This window comes from Cnephaeus nilssonii (genome assembly GCF_951640355.1).
Source record: "Cnephaeus nilssonii genome assembly, chromosome: 4".
Classification (NCBI taxonomy): Eukaryota; Metazoa; Chordata; class Mammalia; order Chiroptera; family Vespertilionidae; genus Cnephaeus; species Cnephaeus nilssonii.
The window spans coordinates 3,619,902-3,633,524 of record NC_137075.1 but is presented as its reverse complement, the minus strand read 5'-3'; positions in this window follow the sequence as shown (position 1 = coordinate 3,633,524).

The following is a 13,623-nucleotide window of genomic DNA, read 5'->3' as shown; positions in this document are numbered from 1 at the left end:
TTACAGGTGAGGCTTCCCCCTCAGAGCTTCTTCACCTGCCAGGTGTCATCTCTGAGCTGGACCAACCCTCCCAGAAGTCCCAAGCTCTGCCTTGTGGATGGGAAACGCCAGTTGGTGCTGTTTGGGCTTCTTCATGGGAACTGTTTGGGGGAAAGCAAGAAAAGCGTCCAGGGGTTCTCTGCGGACAGAAACTGGGCCCAGGATGGGAGGAATGAGGAGCAGGAGCAGGTTTGCCTGGCTTGAGCCTCAGGCCAGCCTTTTGCAAATCACATGCAAATCCTCTTTGCCAGGTGTATCTGTGAATAAGCCTGGTGCCAACATTTGTCCCTGTCAAAGATTGGGGCACTTTCCAAAGTCCCCTCCCTCGGTTGGGAGTGGGGTGGAGCTGGGTAGGAAGGGAACATTCCCCGAGCCAGAGGAAGTCTCAGAGGCCACGTGTGGTCAGAGAAGGGCCTTCTTCAGTGAGCTGCGGTGGGATGGGATGTGTTTCTCCCCTTTGGTTGTACAGCCCCTGAGTTTAGTTCTAAACAATGTGCTGGCGGGGGCGGGGGGGGGGGGGAGCTCTCTGAGGACAGGGACTGGTTCCTTTTCCTGTCTCTTCAGTGGTGGCGCTGAGCCTGCAGTAGTAAATGTACGTTGAATGTGTCAGTGAGTGACTGGATTCTCCTTGGGATCGCTGCTCTCACTCCTGCGACAGGTCCCCCCAGGGCTCCCATACCAAGGAGAAGGCCTTTGCCTGCTCCCCCATTGTCCTTCCCACAGCCTATCTTCTTGGACCCCTTCTCGTCTCCTCTGGGTCTCCAGGGGCCCTCTCCTGACGTACAGGTAGCTTCCTAGAGGTCAGGGTCCTAGGTGTTCGATGTCCACACTGACCGAACATTGGTTGAATGAGTGAAGGATTGAAGTTGGGGTAACAGGACCAACGCTTGGAAGAAGGTTTTTGCTTCTCTGAGTTTGTGGTGCAGAAGAAGCATAAGGCTTCAGGTCAGTGAGGGTGAGGGTTTGTGACAGAGAGAAGCGGTGTCACCAAACACTAGGGACACTTGGAGATGATTCTCAGTGGCAGCTGGAGGCTGAGAAGCCAGGCGCAGCATCCTGTTCAAACCGCACAGGAGGCCCAGTCTTAGCTGTCTTCCTTGAGCACTGTCTTTTCTGCCACTTTCGTGAGCAGTGCGTTTTTTCAGTTTTTGCTTAAGTTAGCTGAAGGTCGGTTTCTGTTGTTTGTGACTTAGAATACTGCCTCTCAACCCCTAGCACCCCCCATCGTGGTGGTGGGAGGATGAGGTAAAGTCCTGCATGGGAAGTTCCAGATTCATAGCCGCGGTGAGACAAAGGCCGTTGTCTTTCCTTTGCACTCCCTGCGATGACTCGCCTTCCACTCTCTTTTTGTAAGAGACCTGCGAGCTCATCAGGTCTGAGGGGGAACAGTGCCTCTGGTCGCCAGAGTGCAGATCCCAAGCAGAAGGGAAAGAATTGGTCCTGGAGGCGGAACAAAGTCACAAGGCCCTGGCCAGCAGCTTCAGGGTCAGGCCAGAAGAGCAGGCCTATGTCTGTCCTGGAAAAGGGTGGCTGCTAGGAGCCTAGGGAAGACCCTGTCCCAGGCTCGATTAGGGCCAAAGGCAGAGCTGACCGTCTCCAACTGGGGCCAAAGAGCCGCATGTGGCTCGCGAGCCACAGTTTGCCGACCACGGCCTTAGACCATCAATGCATTACCTCCAATGGATGCCCCCTCCCCTGGGAGTGTCAGAGGGCTTGCTGGGGTAGACGAGGACAGGGAAACGGGGCTGCTAGAAGGGGAGGAGATAAGGCCACTTCCTAAAGCATGTGGATTGGTTATTCCTTCACAGAGGCAGTAACCAGCCGTTCTGGAAACCCCAGTGACCCATGTCTGGCTCTGCGTGGCCTTTTCCAGATGGGGTGCTGGTAGGAGACAGCCAGATCAGCACCTGGCGGCCAGGCTTCCCCAGGGCTTCCCACCTTGAGTTGCTCTAGGTTTCCAAGGCCCCCACCACACTGGCCTCCAAGTACCTGGCCTAGCCTCAGCATTGACACCTGGGATTTCCCTGAGCACCGAGAGCAAGCTGAGGATGAGAAGGAAGGCATACTCTTGTCTCTCTCTCCATATATATATATGTTCTTATTGATTTTAGAGAGAGAGGAAGGGCGAGGGAGAGAGATAGAAATATCAATGAGAGAGAAATCTTGATTGGCTGCCTCCTGCATGCCCCCCACTGGGGATTGAGCTCGAAACCTGGGCATGTGCCCTAACGGGGGAATCGAACTGTGACACTCAACTATTGAGCCATGCTGGCCAGGCACGCACACTCTCTTGAACTGTGTGCTGGCTGTTTTTATATTTGATCTCATTTGGTCATTATCCTTCAAGGAACACAGTAGCATCTAGATCTTATCTGTATGGCAAGGAGGCCCACAGAGGATGATTTGCAGCACCATCCCAGAGCCTGAGCTGTGTCTTCTGCCCCATGACGGGGGCTCTCAGACAGCAGTTCCAGAGGTCCCAGGCCCCAGGTCCTGAGTTTGCTCGGCAGTGGAGGGACTGTGAGCTGGGGGAGAGGTTTTCATCTTGGCACAGAGGAGCTGCTGGCACAGAGCAGGAGGGCCTGGATGGAATGTCATGAGCCTCTAGGTGGCAGGCAGGACTGGGAGGGAGGGGTGTGAGGGGCAGGCTGGGCACACACTTCTTGCTTCACAGTCTGGACCGAACCTTCCCGGCAGGCCTGGCTTGGGCCCAGGTGTCATGTGTGGGGACACGGAATTCTGAGCGTCAGAAGCCATCCAGCAAGCCTGAGGTCAAGCTCAACTCTGAAGATTCCTAGCAGGGTCATCCTAGGCAGGTGACTTCCCCTCTGCAGCCCTGTCCCCATCTGCCTGGTGAGCATGAGCACACTGCCTCACAGAGTGTTGTGAGGACTAGTAGGGCAAAACACCACGAGGGGCAAGTGCTCAGGGAATGAGGCTGATTCTCAAGCAGAATCAAGGGCCACCTGGGTTCCAGACATCCCCAAGATTCTAGAACTTAATTCCTTTGAATATAAGAGCCCTGAGAAGAGGTAGGTTGGGTATATATGCAGGTAGAACTGACTACTGCACCTCTGCCTGTAGGTGAACTTGTAACCCTTGTTTGCTCACCTGTTGCTCCAGGTAAGTGAGTAGTGTGAGAGTCCCAGTGCTTCTCATGTCCCAGCATAGAAAGGTGATGGGTTAATGTTGGGGGTAGTGAGCTCTCTGCTCCTGGAAGTAAGAGAAATAAGTTGGACTTTTGGCAGGGAATTGGACTAGGGATTTCTATTCAGGTGGGTTATAATGACCAAGTCAGGGAACGGGGGAGAGGGAGTAGGGAGAGTCCTTTGGCCGTTTTTATTGAATTCTCCAGAGTTTCTGAGTTGGAATGACTGGAAACTTGTCTTAAAGCTGAATTTGCAGAGTAAATTTACTTTTACTTTGGAATGGGTCATCAGGGCTGCAACGATGGTCAGCAATGGTGGAAAGCATGTGCTTCTCTGAGTGGCCACTAGGGGGCAGCCCAGACTGTATTCTCACGGCTCCAGCTCCAAGCAGTAGGGTGTGGCAGATCTGGCCAGAGAACTGAGAACGTGGCTGGTTGCCTGCAGGAAGCGGGGTGCCAAATTGGACCGCTACAGGGGTTGGAGTAGGAAGGGACACTCTCATCCCTGCAGGCCACAGCACAGGGACCTGGCCCCTGTACCCCAAGCAGCCTGACTTTTTCTTTTAGAGAGGGCAAGGTGGCAAGGTTTCCTTTGAACAATGAGTCCTGCTATTGGAAAAAATTTGCAGACTTTGAAGACTACAATTGTAGTGAGTGTTGGGTCTGACCAAATAATTGAATTGATGCCCCCTCCCCTGGGAACTGACCTTTAGACCAGTTCGCAATGGACATTCCCTTTCACTTACACCACATTTCACTTGCTAAGACCATTATCTCTCCCCTCCGGACTTTCCCAGGATCTGGACCCAGCCAGACAGTTCCTTGCCAAAAAAGGCCCCCTAGAGTCCTTTAAAACCTCTGACTCCTCCTTCCTGGGTGCTGGCACCATTTTGGGGCTCAGCCCGTCTAGTCTCCAGATGACCTAATAAATTTATAATCCCTTACCACCTTTAGCCTCGTGTGTTCTACCTTCGTTGACCCTAACATTTGGTACCGAAGCCCGGGAGGGTTCCACAGGGAAGGGGAACCATCATCCCAGCTTTGGTCATCCCAAGTTTGCTACTCAGAGAATGGTGGGCAGCAGCAGCTCATCCGGGGTTACCTCCAAATCCTACTCAGGTGACTCAATCGCCGGCTTCCATCCCTGGCCTCGATTAAGCCTCCCTCCGTTACCTCCCCCCCCCCCCCCAACCCCAATCAGCCAAGGAGGATGTCAGATCAAGAACCTCTCCTCCATTGCTGACCCTCCATCCCACATCAGCCAATCTTCTCTAGGTGATTGACATTCCACAATTTCCCTTGTCTCGAGTCTTCTGTCCACTTACTCTCACTGACTTCTGGAAAGTCCTAGTGCTAGGCCAGAAGACTCCTCCGCCGTTCAGCCTCTGGTCTTTCTGGACTGGGGACACCCAGTCTGGAGGGTTGGCCCTCATTTCTCGTGGTGGTTTGTTTAGCGGTGGGACACCTCTAAGTAATCACCTTTGGACTTGTGGTCTGTCACTCACCCTTCCCCTCGTGGGCCACACTTACTCTTCTTATCATGGGGTATACTCCCTCCACACCCCCTAAAACAACCCCTCTTGGCTAGCTCTTAAAAAATCTTGACTGCCTTAGACTCATGGGGCGGGGGGCGGGGGAGATCAGGTCCAAACACCTCATTTTCTTTTGTAACACTGGCCACAATATAAACTAGATAATACAGCTCAATGGCCGGAAAACAGCACTTTGGATTTTAACACATTGCGCGATTTAGATAATTGCTCTCACTACAATGGAATATGGTCAGAGATTCCTTACATCAAGGCCTTTTTCACCCTTCGGTCTTAACCCTCTCTCTGTCAGTCCTTCTCTACCCATCAGATCCTTCTCCTTCACACAAACATCATACCCCTAACACTTCTGATTCTGATTCTACTTTTGACCCAACAGACCAATGACCTCCATTCTTTGCACACCCCCTCCCTCACCTGCAGTAGATTCCCAAAACCCAGACCCTTCTAACCAGCAACCATCTTCTCCCCCAACCCCTGAGAGCCCCAATCCTAAGAATGTGAGCTCCAAAACAGCCTTATCCCACCTAATACTTGTACTCAGGCCACCCAAAGACCGCCTTCCTCAACAGCCTCTTCTTTTTTTTTTTTTAAATTTCTTTATTGATTAAGGTATCACATATTTGTCCTCGTCCCCCAATTCCCATCCCACACCCCTCCCCACACATGCGCCCACCCCCCTGTTGTCCTTAACCACCGGTTAGGCTCATATGCCTGCACACAAGTCCTTTGGTTGATCTCCCCCTTTACCCCCACCCTTCCCTACCCTCCCCCCGAGGCCCGAAAGTCTGATCCATGCCTCCTTGTTTCTGGGTCTGTTCTTGTTCATCAGTCTATGTTGTTCATTATTTCCCCTAGATGAGTGAGATCATGTGCTATTAGAAATACACTTATAAGAACCGAAAATGAGACAAGCAATAATGGTTATGGTGACAGGCAAATGAATCAGTGTGTAATGAGTTTCTTTCTGGGCCAACAGTTCTTTTGAGACCCAATTTCAATGTCCAACAGTTCCTTATGTGTACATGTCAGCACTGACATTTCAGTTCTGGATGGTTGACAAATGGTGGTAATGCAGGTCCGACTCTGTCTGGTTTGGTCCTGGGCAACCTGCTGTGATGCACAGCTGCTAACTCCTAGTATGGGAAGGCCACATCAGCGTCTTCCGTCTCTGGACTGCTTCTCTTCTGTCTTCATGGCTGGAGTAGTCCTGTCGATTCCTTTCTGTTGCTGGAATCCACATGGTTTCAGAGTTGTTTTCTGAAAATATACAAACATATTCTCGACCAAAAGTTAATAAAGGAATATTTTATATAAATTTGACTGGGGATCCTTTTTCAATTTTTGCCCAAATGATTTTCCTCTGGCTTGTTTTGTCACCTTGTGTGTTTTTCATGGGTGTCTTGCTTTTAGCCTTACAATTAATTTTCTAAGGTATTAATTTTCTAGATGTAATTTACTTACAGGATATTTTTCCTTACATGATATTACTCTACTATTCCCTCCTCTTTTGATTTAAATTCAACAGCCTCTTCTATTCCCGAGCCCATTCTGCCCCTGAGGGAGGGAGCAGGAACTGAGGGCACAGTCTAAGTCCCCGTCCCATTCTCTATGTCCGACTTTTCCCTTACTGAAAAAGACTAGGTTCTTTTTCCACCGACCCAACCACCTTTACTAAGGAATTGAGTACCTGACCCAGTCCTACGACCTGACCTGGCATGACATCTATGTCCTCCTGTCCTCCTCTCTCACCCAGAGGAGAAGGAGCGCATCTGGCAAGCAGCTCAGGACCACCCATGCCCTCCATAGACAGGATGTGGTGGCAAACCCTGTTGGTACTGACACGGTTTCCTGAACTGACCCGGGATGGGACTATCAGGTTAGTTCTCCAGGGGGCCGGCTCTGTAGCCATATAACTACCTGTCTCATTGCCGGACTCAGAAAGGCTGCCCATAAGGCAGTCGACTATGATAAACTTAATGAAATCAGTCAGGGCCCTGATGAAAACCCAGCTCTCCTCTCCCACCTCACAGAGGCCTTACAGAAATTTACCACCTTAGACCCCACCTGCCCAGAGGGAACCCTTCCTCTGAACACTCATTTTATATCCCAATCAGCTACCGACATATGCCATAAACTTTGAAAAATAGACACAGGTCCACAAACCCCTCAAAAAGACCTCTTTGACCTGGCCTTTAAGGTCTTTAATAATAGAGACGAGGAGACCCAAATCCAAAAACAAAGATGAGATTAGGCCAAGGCTGAGGCCCAGAGGAGGCCTTCCAGCTTCTAGCCACCGCTCTCTCGAACCCCAAACAAAGTGCCAGTCCTCCAACCAAGGGTCAGTCAGGAGCTAAGTCTCCTTTGCGCCCATGCTTCAAATGCAACAAGGAAGGACACTGGGCCAAGTCCTGCCCAAACCCGTGACCCCCGCCTGGGCCCTGCCCAAGGTGCGGAAGGGAAGGCCCCTGGAAATCAGACTGTAGTCTGGCCCCTCTGGGTCATACCTCAGCCAGTCCAGCAAGGCTGCCCTCTGGATCTGGTTTGGAGCTCCCAGACCTCCTGGGACTGGTCATCGAAGATTGAAGCTGCACAGGCCCTGGCAGGGCCCCACAGACTTACATCACCAGGACAGAGGCTCGAGTAAAGATTGTGGTGTCAGGTAAACTAATCTCCTAAAAAAATTATATATATATATATATATATATATAATTATATAATATATATAATTGATTTCAGAGAGGACGGGAGAGGGAGAGATAGAAACATCAATAAGGAGAGAGCACCATTGATCATCTGCCTTCTGCACGCTCCCCACTGGGGATTGAGCCCCCAACCCAGGCATGTCCCCTGACCAGGAATAGAACCCTGACCTCCAGGTTCAGAGGTCGACACTCAACCACTGACCTACGCTGGCCAGACTCAATCTCCTTTTTAATTGACACTGGGGCCACTCATTCTGCCCATGTCCTCTCCTCAGTCTCTATTATAAGGGGGTTGATGGATTAGTCTCACAGCCATTAACCACCTCACCTCTACACTGCATCTAACTAGACACCCCCTTTTATCCACGCTTTTCTCATTCTACCTTGGTGCCTGACAGGGGCTACAGCACATCCTATCTAATAAAAGAGTAACATGCAAATTAAACATCACTCTGCCACACTCACAAGCCACGCCCACCAGCCAATCAGGAGTGAGTATGCAAATTAACCCCAACCAAGATGGCTGTGGCCACGGAGCAAGCAGGAGGCTTGGGTTTCCCCAGCAATGGAGGAAGCCAAGCTTTCCACACACCCTGGCAGGCCCAGGCCTCCACTCAAGACTACAAAGTTTCAAATATAGAAGATAAATAAATCCTAACAAAAATGGCGGCAGCCATGGAGCTGGAGAGAGCAGGAGGCTTGAGTTGCCCCTGGCAATGGAGGAAGCCAAGCTTTTGCACACCCTGGCAGGCCCAGGCCTCCACTCAAGGCTACAAAGTTTCAATTATAGAAGATAAATAAATCCCAGATACCAGGGCCTCCGCTTGGGTCATCGGGGGGCATGGCCAGCCTGCAAACAACCATAGGCCCCTCGCCCAGGCTGCCCCACACCCCAAGGGAACCCCCACCCTGATCCGGGACACCCTTCAGAGCAAACCAGCTGTCTGCCACCCGTGCACCAGGCCTCTATCCTATCTAATAAAAGAGTAATATACAGATTGACCATCACTCCAACACACAATCTGGCTGCCCTCATGTGGTCAAAGATCCTGCCCCCATGTGGACACAAGATGGCCACCACAAGACCGCCAGCAGGGGAGGGCAGTTAGGGGTGACCAGGCCTGCAGGGAAGGGCAGTTGGGGGGGACCCAGGCCTGCAGGGGAGAGCAGTTGGGGAGGACCAGGCCTGTAGGGGAGTGCAGTTAGGGGCAAACAGGCTGGCAGGGGAGCAGTTAGGATCAATCAGGCTGGCAGGGGAATGGTTAGGGGGTGATCAGGCTGGCAGGCAGAAGCGGTTAGGGGCAATCAGGAAGGCAGGCAGGCGAGCAGTTGGGAGTCAGCAGTCCTGGATTGTGAGAGGGATGTCCGACTGCCCGGTAGGATCAGGCCTAAACAGGCAGTCAGACATCCCTCGAGGGGTCCCAGATTGGAGAGGGTGCAGGCTGGACTGAGGGACACCCCTCCCCCGTGCACGAATTTCGTGCACCGGGCCTCTAATCCTCTCATAAAGCTCACTTGTCCTAAACCAGTCACCTACCTTGGTTTCACTGTTACCCCACAAAGTCATTATCTTAGACCAGTGGTTGGCAAACTCATTAGTCAACAGAGCCAAATATCAACAGTACAACAATTGAAATTTCTTTCTTTCTTTTTTAAAATTTTATTTATTTATTTATTTATTTATTTATTTTTAATTTCTTCATTGATTAAGGTATCACATATTTGTCCTCATTGAAATTTATTTTGAGAGCCAAATTTTTTAAACTTAAACTTCTTCTAACGCCACTTCTTCAAAATAGACTCGCCCAGGCCGTGGTATTTTGTGGAAGAGCCACACTCAGGGCCAAAGAGCTGCATGTGGCTTGCGAGCCGCAGTTTGCCGACCACGGCTTAGACCATAAATGCATTACCTCCTCCATGACTGTCCCCTCCTCTAGGCAAGAAATACTCTCTTGGGTTCACTGGGTAATTTTGCCTCTGGGTTCCCAACTGTAGTCTTCTTGCAAAGCCCCTATGTAACGCAGTGAAGGGACCCCTCACTGAAACTTTAGATCCCAAGGCCAGCATTCTCACCCTTTAATGCTCTGAAAACTGCTCTCACCTCAACGCCTTCTCACCTCCTCCCCAAAGAACAACTTTTTAAAAAATATATTTTTTTTATTGACTTCAGAGAGGAAGGGAGAGAGAAAGAAACAGAAACATCAGTGATGAGAGATAATCATTGATCAGCTGCCTCCTGCACACCCCACACTGGGGTTTGAGCCCGCAACCGGGCATGTGCCCTGACCAGGAATCGAACCGTGACCTCCTGGTTCATAGGTCAACACTCAACCACTGAGCCATGCTGACTGGGCAAGAACAACTTTCTTTACAGCAAAACTGCAAACACTTAACAGTCCAGTTACTATCAGAAGCTGAACTCATTATCACCCAAACCTTCACATGTTAACTCTAAGGAACAATGTGGCAGTTTTAAATCTAAGCGGCTGGAGGCCTAGAAACTATAGTCCTAGGACAGGCTGTGGGACCTTCTCTCTCCTCTCCCTGCTTTTTCTCCAACCTCATAGGCCTGTATGTAATTTTCCAAAGTCTTTGGTAACTTAAAAGCTTTGGAGCATTGCTGGGTTAAATGATAAACATCTAAATATTTTTAAATAACATAACATACTAAACCATTGATTGCTAGATAAATTTTAAATTCACCTGCTAAAGATACATTTTCTTGAAAGTAAGAGTGTGTTTAAAGTGTGTTCATAATTGTCAGTCTAAAAAATGCTGGTTGTTTACTTTTTGGCTAAAGCTGGTTATTTGTGAAATAGAGGCCCAGTGCACAGATTTGTGCACTGGTGGGGTCCCTTGGCCTGGCCTGTGGGGATTGGGCGGAAACCAGCTCTCTGACATCCCCTGAGGGGTTCCAGATTGCAGAGGGTGCAGGCCAGGCCAAGGGACTCCACCAGTGCATGATCGGGGACAGGGAGGGACAGAGGGAGGGTTCCAGGGTGTGTCTGGCCAGTCTCGCCCAGTCCCAATTGGCCAGACCCCAGGAGCATGCTAACCTACTGGTTGGAGCATCTGCCCCCTGGTGTCAGTGCACGTCATAGCAACTGGTCGAATGGTGAGACACTTAGCATATTAGGCTTTTATTATATAGGACTAGAGGCCCAGTGCACGAAATTCGTGCACTGGGGAGGGTGTCCCTCAGCCCAGCCTGCACCCTCTCCAATATGGGACCCCTCGGGGGATATCCAACTGCAGGTTTAGGCCCGATCCCTGTGGAATCGGGCCTAAACCTGCAGTTGGACATCCCTCTCACAATCCGGGACCACTGGCTCCTAACTGCTCACCTGCCTGCCTTATTGCCCCCTAACTGCTCCCTTGCTGGCCTGATTGACACCTAACTGCTCCTCTGTGGGCCTGATTGCCCCCAAATACCCTCCCCTGCTGGCCTGATCATCCCCAAGGCTTTTATAGTATAGATATGACCCTGCACAGAAAATTTTACTAACCCTGCTTTATAATAAGGGCTTGACGATTGAATCATTAGGACCAGACACCAAGATTTCCTTTCTTTGAATAGTGGAGGGAATAATTATCTTGTCTTTAAGTTGCCCGGAAATTAAAATGAGATAATGACTTAGAAAAGTATAAAAGTATAAAAGCACCATATAAAGACAACTCTTTAAAATGTCCTTATATGGTGCTTTTATACTTTTTTTATTATCCCCTTCCTTCCTTTACAGCTTTTATTTAAACTTTGAAATTTATAAAAATTTCACTCCAATTTTCATTTTGTTACATTCAATATTATTTTTTATTGGTTTCAGGTTTTATATTAGTTACAGAATAGTGGTTAGACAATCATATACTTTACAAAGTGTTTCCGGATATTTCTAGTACCAACCTGGCATCATACCATCATTACAACACTATTGACTATATTCCCTATTTAAGTGACAATGGGTTTACAGGTTCCTTTCAGTCTTTCTTTTGTGTTGCTCGTCCTTCCTTTTCTTTCTCACTTCTTCCCTCATTTTCTTTATATAGTATCTCAATTGGCCATCAAAGCTCAGAGAAGGCACTGGGACATGCTTCATCCATTTTACAGACCAGGAAACTGAGGCCAATTCCAGTTGGCTGTGGAACTTGACTCAGCACACAGGAAGCCCTCAGAGCCATGCTCTTTGCACTTCCTAAGGGGCAGTGGCCCAGCAAACAGAACAAACCTTCCAGTCAGGCTTCCGAGCCTCTTTCTCAAGCACCTCTTCATTGCGGATGCTCCACATTCTTTGCTCTCCCCGTCCCCTGCCCCCCATTCTTTACTGCCCCCGCTTCTCCGGAGCAGGTGGAAGGCTTCGCACTCACTGCCTAGGCATGCTCTGCCATGGGGCAGGGCAGCGTGGGCTTGCTTTTGGGTCAAGGCGGGAGCAGGAGTTACTGCCTTTGAAGTGTGAAGGCCGCCTGAGTGAGGCCCATTAGCACTGGGAGCTTCTCTGAATCACATCAGTCAGTCCAGTACCCTGCAGTGCAGCACCCCTCCACTGAGGTGGCACCGCCCCTCAACCCCCGCCTCAGGGGTGAGGGTCCTTTCCCCTCTGCCTGGAGTCCTTCCATGCCCCTTGATCCCTGGCTGGGCCCACCCGCGTCTTGGGGGCACTGCAGAACCTCTGTCTCTCTGCAGCGAGGCAGATCCCTGCCCTTGGTCTCTGCGAAGCTATGAATCTGTGGCCAGAGGCCCAGTCTGGGTCTCAGCAACCCCCTGCCTACAATGTTCCCAGGGACCCCCAGGAGCGGCTAGGCGGGGCCAGCCTCACCTCCCCCGGGCAGCGATGCTCCCAGGGACCCCTGGGAGCAGCTAGGTGGGTCGCGATGAACCCGGACCCCTCCTGTGCCATCCAGCGCTGCCCACCCCACCACCTCCCCGGCCATGGACTGGTACCTTGTGGGTGGTGTCTGGCGCTGCCCGCAGGGCCTCCTCTGCTCCCGATGTACCTGTGCTCCTGTAAGCAGGTCATGGTGCTGTCCGCCCTGCCTTCGTATGCAAATTAACCGCCATCTTTGGTAGGTTAATTTGCATACTCACTCACTCTGATTGACTGTGGGCATAGCGAAGGTACGGTCAATTTACATATTTGTCTATTATTAGGTAAGATGAGTAGAAAGGTTTATGAAAGTTGTAAAAAAAAAATGTGTCCAGCAAGCTGATCACCCGTGACTTCTGAAGGGACCCCTTCTCTCCTAGTAAGCTAAAGCAAGCCCACCCAGGCTCTCTCCTGTTGCTTATGTTCCTAGATCAGAGCCTAGACTTTCTTTATTTCCACAGCTCATTCACAGTCCTTGACACTATCACTGAAAGGTGGGACAGGTCTTCCTGCTTGGCATTTAGGACCTTCTCTCCCCTTTTCTAGCCTTCTTAAGAGTCATACACTGCAAAGGACACAAGTCAGGAATGGTCCCATAACACAGGGAGATAACCAAGCAGACCAGAAGGCTAAGGCAGCAGCTCAGAGGAAGCCTCTGTCTCCCAAACTCTTAGCTCTACCCCATCTAACACCCAATACACTCCAGAGGAACTTCAGTCCCTATTAGCTCTTAGGGCCACTCAGGAAGATTCATGGTTAAAATTTCAGGGAAAATATATCCTTCCCCAGGAACAGACCTGAGATATCTTATGGGCTATTCACAATTCCCTACATATAACATACAGACCACTTTTACAACTCCTAAAACCCCTCATCACATGTCCTAGCCTAGCCCCGGCTACTGCAAGATACACCAAAACCTATTCTACTTGTTACTCAGTATCTCCTCACAGACAGGTTAGACCTCCTTCTTTCCCCACTCATCAAGCTAGGGGCCAAATCCCTGGACAAGACTGGCAAATTGACTTCACTCACATGCCCCCTATTAAAAGAACCAAATATCTCTTAACCCTAGTAGATGCCTTCTCAGGCTGGGTAGAAGCATTCCCCACTACCTCTGAAAAGTTCTCTGAGGTCACTCAAGCTCTCATTCAGCATATTCTACCTATCCACCTCATTACAATCAGATAATGGACCTGCTTTCAAATAACTCAACAGGTTTTATCTCCTCCACTCTGAACATCCAGTGGATCTTATGTACCCCTACCAGCCTCAATCTTCAGGCAAGGTAGAAAAGGCGAATTCCTTAATTCAGTCTCATC